This window comes from Apis laboriosa, unplaced genomic scaffold, assembly GCF_014066325.1.
Source record: "Apis laboriosa isolate Shangri-la unplaced genomic scaffold, ASM1406632v1 scaffold23_cov150, whole genome shotgun sequence".
NCBI lineage: Eukaryota > Metazoa > Arthropoda > Insecta > Hymenoptera > Apidae > Apis > Apis laboriosa.
The window spans coordinates 1,685,901-1,699,738 of record NW_025222452.1 but is presented as its reverse complement, the minus strand read 5'-3'; the positions used below and the strand labels follow the sequence as shown (position 1 = coordinate 1,699,738).

Genomic DNA, 13,838 nt, shown 5'->3' with positions numbered 1-13,838 from the left:
ATTTCGTATAAGTTATCTTCAACGTCTTCTTAAAGGGGGGAACTGCTGCATACCTACCAGTGGTTCTCATTAATAATGATAGTCGATAAATCAATATGGAGACAAATCGTAATTTTATTTCATTATTTGATTTTGTTATCATTTATAAATTATATGAATAAATAAATAATGTTAAAAATCTAAATATAAGAATAATTCATATATTAATAAACTTAACTAATGAAATATCATTTTATTTATCGTATTTTAAAGATATGAAAAAGAGCACTATTATATAATTGTATTAAAAATTATATGTATAATTATTTTTAATATTATAAATGAAATTATTATATTGATTGTTTTTCTTCATTATTAATATTGATTTGACCAATAACTGCATTTTATTTGAACTGCTGTATATAAAAAATATTGCACTTCAATTTAAGCATCTTTACTATTTTTTGCTACCATTTTGTGATATCTTGCTACCATTTTGTGATCACATTTAATAAAAAATACATAAAAACATTTTATACAAATTGAAAGGAGGTCTTTACATCGAACAGTCTTTAGGGTTCAGTTACATATACACCACGATCGCGACCGGAAAGTGTATGTAGTAGTCACCAAGAGTCTTGGGGTAGGGCAGTGGAAATTTCCACTGTACCCGCTGAGACGGTCAATACTCTCTCCGTGCCGTAACGTGTGTTATACGAGGACCATTCGGGATACAGGAAGTTTCAAAGAACGAAAAAACATATCTATATGTACCTTCCGTTTAAATGTTAATAGAAACTATGCAAGTTATGATGGAAATATAGATCGATGAATTTAAAAAATCAATTTTTACAGAAAAATTATTATTTCTATTTAATTCACATTTAAAATGTTATAAAAAATTTACATTTACTTCAAAAAATACCTAGTTAGAAAGTAAATACCTTTGCTAACATGACTTAATTTTTTTCATAAAATCAAATTGAAAAAAAAATATTTAAAATATGAAAATTTAATTATAATGATCCATAATAAAAATGAAGCTTTACTGAATGGAAAGTACCACGTTGTTAATTGCGGCATAAAGGTCACAGGTTAACAAACGGGCAGGCAGGCGCCAGCTACTGCCGATCTATTAATCAATGTAATCATTTATTCTACATATGTGCCAAGGGACAAATGTATTCATATATATTGCAGATACTTATGCAAGCTAAAAAATTAAGTTTTTACAATGATAACACTATTGTCGTTAAAACCGAGTCTTTCTTGCCAGTTGTACAATAAAGTGTATTGTACGTATTCGTATGAAATAACCTGTAGATAGAGGATTTCTCTTTTTCTACATAGCATGCATAACATTCAATGTATAGACGTAGAAGTACTTTGTGGCAAAGAAACAGCAGCTACGATCACGTGACACAATTTGAATGCAGCGAGAATCTTTAAATAACTATCTGTGCACAAATACTCGTTTCTTCCAACCTATCTTCATGTCTCGGTGGAATGCGACGGAAAGGAAATTCTTCTCATTAATGAATATGTTTAGATATAAATAATACAACTGGTATTTAATAGATATATTCATATATATATATATATATATACAATATAAATATAACAATATTTAAAAATATACGTATAACAATATTTATAAATGATTTTTTTTTTATAAACTAAAAAAATTGCATTTTATATATTAATATGTATGCAATATTTTTTCATAATTGTTTTAATCTATGTACATTTAATTATTAACATTTATCGCGATAATTATTGTACGTTAATATGTTTTATTTATCGCGTTATTCACATATATAGAAACGTGCGATTAAATATAAATAGTTTTATTTGACCTCGTTTATTTTTTTTATCGTATATCAACTTCGATAAAAATTTAAGTACATATACTAAATAAATATATTCATAATATATGATAAATAGAATTTGAGAAATTGAACAAATTGAACAAATGAAATTAAATCTTAATACGAACAATTCGCGTTATAACAATTATTGGTTATACTCACGATAAGAATTGCCAGCATTATCGTACTAAATATATATGTTATGGTGAAAAAACAGCTATATATCAATGCCGATAATGTATGATATTTCCAATTTTCACAGCATTCACAAGGTTAAGTTGTTTTTTAAATTTTTTCAGAGTGCTTGCGTAAGTAAAGCTAACATTGACCAAAAGCAAATATTTCAAAAAGCAGGACACTAATAGTGTTTGAAATATATCTTAAAATGCTTTTAATGTTTATCAAATTCTTCGATCTTTTTACTAACGTTTATATCACGTTATGTATACAACTTGCGAAAAATCTATGTAAGCGAACTGAAGCACAACTATCGTGAGCGCGAGAAGAACTTGAAAGTACAAGTCTGCACGATAAAACGTGCATAAGAGTTTCTTTCCAGTACGAAGATCACTATGTTTTATCGTTCGAGCGACATCCTGTACACTCGGTCGGTAATCAATGAAGTTCAAATTTGTTGAAGAGCTCAAAATCATTCATAGATGTCATCAAACTAATTGCTTTCGGATAACAATAAAATAATAGACAATTGAAAGTGCCGGTTTTGCGTTGAAAAATTAAGAAAAAAAATTTATATCTTCAAAACAACTACAAGAGAATATGTTCAAGAAGCTAATAAAGAAGTAATGGAAAAGGTAATAAAATAGAAAGTGTATGTATTTTCAAGATTTTATTTGGAGAATAATATTTACCATAATAGTCTTTGAAAGATTCATAAAACTCAAAGTTTTATTTAAATAAATACTTCTTATAATTAACAGTATTTTCATATAATAATATAATAAACAACGTACAAAATGCATCTTTGACGAAATATAATGATAGGTAAATAATAAACTTCTAATCGATATAATTATTCACATATTCATTATTCAATTTCCTTGTAATAATTAACGAAATAAAATTGAGCGTACAAAATAAATTATTTTAACAAGTTTTTAAATAAAATATATATTCTCATTCATTCGATACATTATTTGAAATACATGCATTATCACGTTTATAACATTACACGAAAATAAGAGAATATAATTTATGTATTCTTAATTAAAAAACTAATTTGTATTACTAATATTATTCGGAAATAATTTATTCTGATTGTCAGAATAATAAAGATTATCAGATCGATATAATTAAATAAATCAGCATCAAACAAATCAGAAAAAGAAGATTTATATTTTTCTTATATGCACATAAGTCGTAAAAAATTAAATGCTTGTTTTAATTTTTTTTAAATGGCAATAAATCGAAATTGATCGGGTAACATAAAAATAAACAACGACGTAGTCGCGGGCGCCAGGATGTCGCGTCGACGTTCCTGCTATTGCGTCGTTCCTGCTCATCTGACTCTTTGACCAAGATCGATAGCGGGAAAAAAGGATAACAACCTTATATTCCACTGTTATATTTTAAAAATATCTCATATAATCTCTCGTTTCAGATAACCTAAAATGATTTTAATTGTATTAACAGAATTATTAAATTATCATTTACATCCATTAAAAAAAAATTTAAAAATCCCTCGTTTTTCACTCGAGAGGGACCTTCTGCCAGTGTTCAATCGCTCTCTCCTTAAAGAAACCTTATACTAATGGTTCAAAGAGTATTAAATCTGCTTAACGTGCTACATTATCGTATCTAACTTTTTTTATCCATAAATTATTCATTTTGCAAATTATTTTCTATGCTAATTTGTTATATATCGTTAACATGTATACATTGAAATATAAAAATACAAACATTGTGTACAAAACTTGTTATAACACGATAACACGATTGTATTTATTTTGGGGGAAGAATCGATAATTTAATTAATATCGATCAAGAGAGATAGAGGGTTCGAGGAGCAATAAAAATTTTCCCAATTAAGAGGTTCTATAAATATCTTCTAAAAGAAACAAAAGGAGTGTTGTTTTGATTGTTCTTTATCGTCTTTCACGGCAAATGGATTTAGCTGAAAAGAAGGCCACGGCGTAGTAGGCCAACGTGGTATTGATTTCGGTCGGTCGGAGTTCTCTGCATCCGCGCTTTGTGTCATTTGAGTACGGCGTAGATACGGTAGAAAGATGTATCAAAAGGGAATTAAACTGTCGCACTTTAATTTTAATTGAACATGATGGAAGCAAAATTGACGAGGAAATAATAAATAATATATTCGCACGATTATTATCCTTCTTCTTCTTCTCAAAAATTGTTCTTAAACGTTTTACATACGATATTTATGAAATCGTTGAATAAATCCAATTTGATCCGTATAATAAGACAACGATAATAATATCGAAAATAATGTAATAACGATAAATAATAAGATACGAAGAAATCGAAAGTTCGATATATGAAAATATAACGAAAGCATGGTACCAAAGGGAACTGTATGACTTTAAATTTTTCGAATTTAGAGATCGCGTTTTGTCTGTGAATCGATAATCAAGATTTAATTCATACTTACCAACATTTGTCAATTGACAATGCGATTCGATAGAAATTTCAAGAAACAATATTTAACGTTAAAATTAGAAGATCCCTGATCAATATCTGTTTCCCGATATTCAATTAATAACACGTGTTTGTTATACGTGTATTATGTTTACATGCATCGAGTGAAAAAGATTAGAAAGGGATTCCCGAACAAGCAACTGGATCGTGTTGTGAATTTAGACTTTTAAACAGGCGCACAACTGGTCGGTAACCGGTCGATGGCAAAACCTTACACCGACATCTGTACGGAGGGTAGAAAACCGATACAGAAACCTGGCTAAGACTGGTTTCCCTTGAAAAAGTGAATCGGTCTCGGCAGTAGAGAATTTCCCCGGCCAGATGATATTGTCCTTGTTGAGAATCCAAGATCTCGTACCAAGGTCGACTTGACTTCAACCGATTAAATTGCTTCCCGCTATTTTCTTCTATCCGTATTTATATCCGATCGTGTTATCGATCAATATTTTCACGGATCGTTCCGTGGATCGAAATCGTATATAATAAAATTCTTTACGACGAAATTATCTCGAGAGTGGATCAATTTAAAACGTGATTTAAATAATAAAATGATTTATTGAAAAAAGGAAAAAAGTATAACGCGTGGAAAAAACTACGCGTGGAAGCTGATCCATGTATCTATTAAAGCTATTTGGCAATGCTCGTCGGTCCCCGTCAAATATTTATTGCATCCAAACAGTGCCAGGTTGTTTACAATCGACAGCCACGCTTATTCGTCACAGATCATTTTCGTGTGGGTTCTCGTAATGCGGCGTGCCGAAAGCGTGATACGCGAGTGCACAATCAAATTCTCTCTTCCCTCCTCCCTCCCTTCCCCGAATCTGCTCGCGAGTTATAACATAATAAATCTGGATTAACCTTTGGGAAAAAGATTCTCTTTCTCCCCGTTGTTTAGAATTCAACGGATCATCGGATAACAGTTGAACCGTAACAGAAGTGGAAATTATTCAATCCGCGCGCTCGGGAAAAAGAGGTAAATAAATTATGGAAATAGAGGCTTGAGGCAGCTATTCGTGTATAATACGGCAATAGAGCTGTCAAATGCCAATGTCTTGCGTACGCGCGAATTCAATTGGGGAATGTAATGCTAAGCAAACGGAATTGTCACGCCAACTGCGCACATCTAGATCATTACCAATTAGCCTAACAATATACGCGAGGAGTAATATACGTGTGTTTATCAAGATAACGATACATCTTTAGATTCAAACACTCCACTGTTAATAAGTTGATTAAATTTATGAATGACACGAAATAATCGGTCTTAATGTTCCTCTGTATTCTTCACTCTGTATTCTCAACGACACGAAATTTTCGTTGAAATCGAGATCAATTATATCATTAAACGTCTTTGATTTTTTTTTTTTTCTTATATCTACTTTATACCGCTTCGATTATTATTTTATCTTTCAGCGATTACAATTCATATTAATGTATGAATGGTTGTATATCTTTTTCTTTTGTTTCTTTTTTTCTTTTTTTTGAAGGGAAAAAAAAAAGGAAAGAATTCTTTTCCTCAAAAAATTATTCGCAGATTTCGAATGACATAGGCTGGCCTATGTCCGTAACCTCGCATTATTATCCAACGATATAACCCGCGCCAAGATCAAAAACATTCGAGAGAGAAAATATCTTTATCCGAATTAAAATTCTTAAAGAGAGATTATACGATTATATTTACAAGAGAGAATTAAAATTTTGTCTCTTGTCTAACGATGATTAAGACTTGCTTTGTTTACCTTTTAATACCGCTTGTATGTATATGCATGAAGTTAGATTAAGATAGGTCAGTGCTCAATATTTAAACTATGTTATTTCGAAGAAAATAATGTGGCTAACCAACTGCGTGACTAGCGTTACTGAAGAATATATATATATATATCCTTCATGAACAACAAATTAATTCATTGTAATAATAATAATAGTAATTGCAATTATATAAGAGAGAATACACTTCAACATTGTCTACACTTTCAAGATCGTTATTATCTATTTATTAATTACGTATTAATTAATCCTCATCCTCGTTTTTCCAATTAGAAGAATAAACCACGGTGAGAAAGAAAAAAAAAAAAATAATATAACTACGTTTCAACCGATATAATTGGCAATTAACACATCATTCTCAGTCCGAGATTACATAAAATGATCTTGATCGTAAAAATCGTCGTTCCACAATGAGATCCAAGAAATATAAGTTACAAATATCCTATTCTTAGACACACGTTTCTCGAAACACGAATTAATGAAATGAAACAGTGTCTCGATCCCCTTAACTCCTTAAATCCAATTCAAATTTCAAATCGAAATTCTCCCTATCGAGATCTCCATTCCTCGATGGAAAGCCTCTTTTATCTGGCGCGCATCGACTTGCAAATATTTTTTTCGAATGACTGTATGCAAAGCGTGAGTTCCTCGTTGCCCGAGACCAATGACGAACCTCACGATTTGGCAGCGATCGTGACAGCGTGCTCGGAAAAATGTTCACGTGGGTGTCGAGACGGCGCGTCACGGCACCCCTAGGCGCCGCTCTCTGCGACGACCTACGTCGCTATTACGCTCAAAATAACAAGGTAGACTCGGCTGACTTATATGTACAGAGGCGTACGTCGATCGGACATACTGACACATACACGGTTCACGCTCTCCCTGCGTGAAATCGCGAAACTTACCTCCACCAGGCCATTATCCAATGAATCCTCTACGGCTCGATTGGATTCTCAATCTGTGACTCGCGACCCCCAACAGGGATGCCTGTTCGTGATTGATCGTCGGCTATTTTTACGAAAAATTTCATTAACACGGGAGGGTATTATTGCTTCTTGATAGTTAATCACTTAAGTGTTGATTAATCACTATTGAGCGAATTAATTTTTTTTAAATATTAACAGAGAAGGTTGTGTAAAATGTTAAAGTTGTATAAAGTGTTATTTGGCTGGAGAAGGAAGGATGGACTCAAAGGAAGATGATGGAAAATATGCAGAAGTTCTATGAAAATTATTGTTGTTTCCTTCGAAGTTGAGAAAAAAGTTTCTCAAGAGACGGTTAAATTGGCTTGGCGGGAGACGTTAGAGGCCGCTAATCGCTTGAAATCTGTGTCATTTTCTCAGAAGTCGTCCATCGTTGTTTTTCGTTACGTGCCAAATTCAAACGTTATAAGTTGACTTCTTGTTGACTTCTTGTGTTGTTGGCTCTTCAATATTGAACCGGAAGAACAATGACATAAGTGCGAAATAACTCGTTGTTCTCGGCGATAAGGAAAAGCAATTTTATTTAATCAAGTTTAATTACGTAGCGGGGAGATATTTTTTTACGATGGAACAGAAAAATTCTTATCGCATTTACTCGTATTGTACGCTTATATTTGTGTGTATTTATTATGTATATTTAAAAGATTAGGAATTTCCAAGATCAATATCGAGATATCGATATGTATCATCTTCTTTTGTCTTTTCCCTTATTGATCTGATAAGTCGATCGATAACGAAACTAAAGAGAATCTAAATAATAATAAACGAAAAATGATGAAACAGGCGTATTATTTCTATACCGATCGAATAATTTAAAGATTTCGGTTTAAATTAAGAAACTTTAAATTAAACGAATGAAGATGAATGAAATTGCAGTTAGAAATTAATTCGAGTTAGTTATAGAAATGAGCGTGTCTTATTAGCATATCAGACTCTCGTTAGTGTATTATCGTTCAATTACGTTGTTTGATAAATCCTCGTTATTATTAACCATTTTGATAAGAATAGAATAGAATAAGTTGTATATTTCGAATAAGACACGTACGATTTTTTTTTTATTGCGATAAATAGTGTAGTAACGGTAAACTTTTGCGATAACCCGAAGGGTATCGAATACGATATTTATCTCTCTCTCTCTCTCTCTCTCTCTCTCTCTCGTTCTCTCTCTCTATCTGTATTTGTCAGCAACGTTATAAATTGTAAGATTGCCACACGATTGAAGAAAAATAAAAAAAAAGAAAAAAAAATGGTAAATTGTTTACAATTTTATCTATAACAAATTAGTTATATTCATCGTCAATTTAGAATGATTCGTATATTATCATTTCGGATTGTCGAAGGATTAATGGAAAATTGAATGCGTGATGTAATATGCAGATACAGCGTAAAAAAATTAATATTAGATATGCAAATTAGAGTTAGTTAGTTATCTAGAAATTTATTTTTCGACCGAAAGAAGACCTCTTTTTTTTTTTTACAATTGTAAAATTGATATACACGTATATCAATTACTTGAACGTTCAATAAACGTTTTGCAATTGGAAATCGAACTTATTGGTTCACATTGTTCGTTTATCTCGTACGAACGATAAATCACAAGTTTCTTTTTTTTTTCTCATAAGTGAAACAATAGAATTTGTATAAAAACCTATTCTTCGAAACTGTTAATTAATCCTAAAGGAAGAAACTGTTTATCTTATCTATTTCCCGTTATATATATGTACTTTTGGTAAAATTAATTTAAAACGTTTATCCAAATAGATATCTGATCACTGACTACGTTCAACAGAACATATTCACAGGAACCTCTCGAGAGATTAGCCGTATTATTCACATGTCTAAAATCGTTGTCATTTCATTCGTAAGACTCATTTATATTTACCTGCATCCATGTTCGCAATTTTATTGCAAACGAAAGGAAAAACGGTAAAGAAGGATCGATAAGCGTGTAACGTCCGTCTATTTCTTCGAACCGGACGACCTCCCTCCCCCCTTCCTTCTCTTCCCCCCCTCCCGGCCGGACTCGCGCCGCGTTTCTCGTGCGTGTCATCTCGATCGCCGCCGAATTCATGAATTTCCAAAGGCATGCAGCGTCTTAATCGAATCTACGTGAGAGGAGTTCACAAGTTCTAAGAATAATTCACAACGAGTTAGAAATAGTACATAGTCGGCGGTACGAACGTATTGATCGGCGACCCTATTCCGTATACCAGCCAGAAAGTCCATCGACCTGAATTCTTTTCCGAACGCGACCGTTCCACCTGTGCTTGTCCCACCGTGCTCGCTCGAACAACGCATCCCATCGCGCCCTCTGTTCATCGCCTTGCGGTTTCCTTCGCAACTGTGCGCGGACGGTTTTTCGGGAACGACACCGGTCATTCTACAAATAGCTACGATTCCGAGCGTCTCCGTTCCCCAAATAGACGCACGATTTCGTGCAAACCGCGCCACTTTGTATGCAACAGAGGCTCCGTTGTAAATACCGTTCGAAATATCGAACCGCCATCCCGATTACGATTTTACCGGTAGGATTCCACCGCAACTTCGGCCAAGGACAGGATACCATTTGCTCGCCCCAAGGTCGACGTCATACGGCGTAATCCGTCCGAATGGAAGATGGCCAAGCGGAAAGGAAGTGATCTACGATCAGTTAGAGAGATCGCTATCCATGAGACTTGAAGGATTAAAAGAAAAGGATATACTATATAATGCAATGAAACTTGCGCTTGTTTCGACGTATTAAATTAATTAAAGGAAAGGAATTTAGAGGAAGATTTTTGAAGGATACGACGAGTTAATTTACCGATCGAGCCTATGCGCAAGGCTAGAACAGCAATGGGACGAGATAATGCGTGGTGGGTGTAATCGTTCTACGATTACAACTTCCTTCCTGTGTGTCTTTATGTTCTAGCTCTCTTGTTCTGGCCAATTCCAAAATAGGATCGCGTATATCGATCGGTATCAATCGAGACAAATTGCACCCATAAACGAGCAGTATGTGTGTATGTACGTATAAAACGTGATCTTGCCCTCCACGTGTTTACTCCTTGTATACAATTTGCCGGTACAATTTTTTTTTTCCTCTCTAATAAGTCAAACAGTGACACATCGCGCGCAGCGACTCCTCCTCGCATCGTGGAAATTTCCATTCGCGAAAACCAGTGGCGTAGACTGTCGAGTATTGGCTCGACGTGTTTGGCGTGCATTCAGCCCTTCTTCTTCCTCTCTCGTCTTTCGACATCGCTATCGCTGAGAAATCACGCTGCCTGCATATAAATATACGGATTTCAAGCTGATCGATGATCGTCAAAAATTTCACGTAATTTTTATTTTTCTTCGTTCGTTGAATCGGATTAAGAAAAGAAGGTTAACCGATTTTTCTTTTCTTTTTTTAGAATTTGTCATCGAATCGATTCATTTCCATGATTTTTCTCGAAGAGATCAGAGATTAAGTTGAGATTAAATTCTTTCCTTATAATTCTTATTCTTAATCTGTTCTTCGGATTTTTATATTGCATTTTATTTTACCGCGTTATGATTCAACGTTTTCGATAATGTATTGACGTATCGGATAAAAATCTACAATCGATAATAATTTTTCACTCGCGCATTTTATCGTAGAGCACACATTTTTCCGTACAGCTCTCTTTGTTAAAATTTTTTGTAAATATCGCTTTTATTAACGTGACAAGTTACCATTCTTCGAAACGTCACAAAGAGGACAAAAGTTCAAGTTGAATTTTTTTAAGCTTGAATCATTTGAGAAGTGAAATAAATAAAAGATCGGTCGAAGGAAAAAAAAAGAAAAAAACTTTCCGAATAAATTTTACGAAAAATTTACGCAAATTTAATTTAAAACGTATAATAGATTTCTTTTGTTTCATTGCATCAAAGAGATGTACATATATATATATATATATATTTAAAAAGTTAAGAAAAAGAAAAAAAAAAAATTCCAACAATTTATTCCATTCTTTATTTCGTCTTACGAGTTCTTTTCTTAAGAATGCTCATCAATTCTAATATTTCACCGAGCGTGATCGTAAACATTATCCGGTTACGATTACCTGTGAATTTTTCTTGCGCAACCGTGAATCGTGCATTATCTCTCATTTAACGTTTCTGATAAAAAGCGAACAAAACGGTAATCAATTTCGCAATGCAAATTTTGTGGAAATGCTCGTTGATTCATTGTTACTCGTCGCGTTATTACGTTACGAAGCAAACGCCGGCCACGGTGACGTTAACAATGACGCGAACGCGAGATCAAAATTATCCGATCTACGTTCTCTCTCTCTCTCTCTCTCTCTCTCTCTCTCTCTCTCTCTCTCTCTCTGAAATCGTCAGAGATCTGAAGAATGCATTTGTGAAATGTGCCTCGTGGAAAATTCTGGAAGGATTACGATCGAAATGCTTGACTCACCTTCCTTGTCACGTTTCTTCCAATCCACCATGTCACACAATATCATTTCGATAATCGATAATTTTCGAGTTATTTGCAAGACAAGTAAATAGTTATTACCTACCTGTCGAATTACTTTGAATTCACGATATCTTGAAATAAAATTGAACCGATTTTGTATTCTTAATGGATAGACCTTCACCATTTTTGTGGCTAAATATCGAATAATAAAATCAATATTATTTTAAGCGAATGGCATTTATTATAAAAGATAAAAATTATCGAAAACAAAATTGGACAGACTTTTGCCTTGATCGATCCTACTACTACGTTTAGATTAGAATTTGTTGTTTAATTAGTCTCAAAACATTTTCTAAAAAAAAAAAATATATATATATAATGCAAACATTATTTGTCGAATACATCGATACGATCATAGTTATCATCATCGTGGTTAGATAATACCGAAGAATTATAATTAAAGAATGTTAAGAATCACGAGTCACAATGATAATCCGAAATATCACGTATTTTGCACATTGTATAGATTTAAGCAACTTCGCGTTGAAATTATATATATATATTTCGTAAGGTTTCGTAACGTTACGAATACGTGATATCATCGTGACGACGAATTTTATCGTGGATCGATCCTAGAAGAAAAAAAAAAAAAAAAAAAAAAAAAAAAAACGATGAAAAAAATTTTTAGGACGTGCGAATATTAAACACATTGTATCAATATTTTAAAACTCATTTATTGAACATGACATAAAAATCACGATATATGATAATGATGAACCGAGTCTATTCGTAAGCTTTCAAACTTTAGATATATTATTCGTTTGTTATCTTTGCGTGTAATATATCTTACTCGGATGTCTTAACAAACGCTAACAGATTCGTTATTTTATATAAGTTATGTATAATTATATTCATGGAATGTGCACCCGTCATCTCGCTTTCTTTTCTATTTTGTACATTATTCCATATACGTGGTAGACGTATACGTCTAAAAGCAGAAAAGAAAAGTAGATCGATAACACGTTTCAGTATATTTAAAAAAAAAGAAAAAAAAAGAGAGAGAGAAAAAAAACAAAAATATGAATTTCAAATATTCACACTGTATCGTGTATACTATATCATATACACGTCGTTTTTTCTTCTTTCTGCGATTCTTGAGAGATTGATAATTCGAAAAAAATATTTAACGATCATTTCACTCTTCGGCATTTTCACTCTTCGCGACGAGATTTCAAACAAGGATGGAGAAGAGCGAGTGTCACGGGCTTTTTTTTAACGACAAAAATTGCTAAAATTTGTAAAAAAAAAAAAAAAAAAGAAAGAAAGAAAGAAAAATAAATAAATACACACAAGATAAAAAAAAAAAAAAGAAAAAAAAAATAGTGAAAAGATGACAAAAATTTGTGATGGCGGATAACGAACGGATAGCCGAGAAACCGAGCAACATCCGCTCGTCTAGTCTATCGACCATGTACATACTATATTTTTATGCGATCGTGGGGATTTTGGCAGTGACATTCAATCGTCATGGTTGAGGAGAAAAGTCTTTTCGAACGATCTTTCAACGATGATCTCTCTGCGATCGATAACGACGAATACACTGTTTTTTGCTTTCGAATTCGTGGAAGCGACAATATATATACTATATATATATATATATTTTTTTATTTCTCTGTATTGGAAAAATATTGCACAAGATATGAAACGACGGGCACATCTTACATTAATACATTACGAAAGCGTTATTCGGAGGCCGTTTTAGAAATGTACATTCCTCTACGTGAAGCTCACCACATATACTCTGTAAACGAGCGAGAAAAATTAGCATATTAGTAATATACACTGTATTATTACTTGACAAATCGAATTTGTCCTATTTAAACTGAAACTATCAATTTGTACTTTTAAATACGAAAAATGTTTTATTGATTTTTACTTATTTATTTATTTATTTATTTTTTTATTTTTTTCTCCGATAATTTGTAGCTCCCATCTCCTCAGCCACGCGCTAAAAATCAGCTCAAAATATCCCGAGTGAGGTATAACGAATAACCATAAAATAGTTGCAATAGTTATACAAAAAATAGTCAAATCGTCGAATAATGTATATATACATATATATATATATATATATATATATATATA

The 13,838-nt window shown here is 32.7% G+C and overlaps 1 protein-coding gene across 1 annotated transcript in view; it reads right to left on the bottom strand.

Moving 5' to 3' along the window:
• Positions 1-9,323: 9,323 nt before the first annotated feature.
• LOC122713171 overlaps positions 9,324-13,838 on the bottom strand; it is a 13,832-nt gene continuing 9,317 nt past the window's right edge. Inside the window, exon 3 of the transcript XR_006346461.1 lies at positions 9,324-10,536. The gene's annotated coding sequence lies outside the window, so the exon portion shown is untranslated. The remainder of the gene's footprint in view (positions 10,537-13,838) is intronic.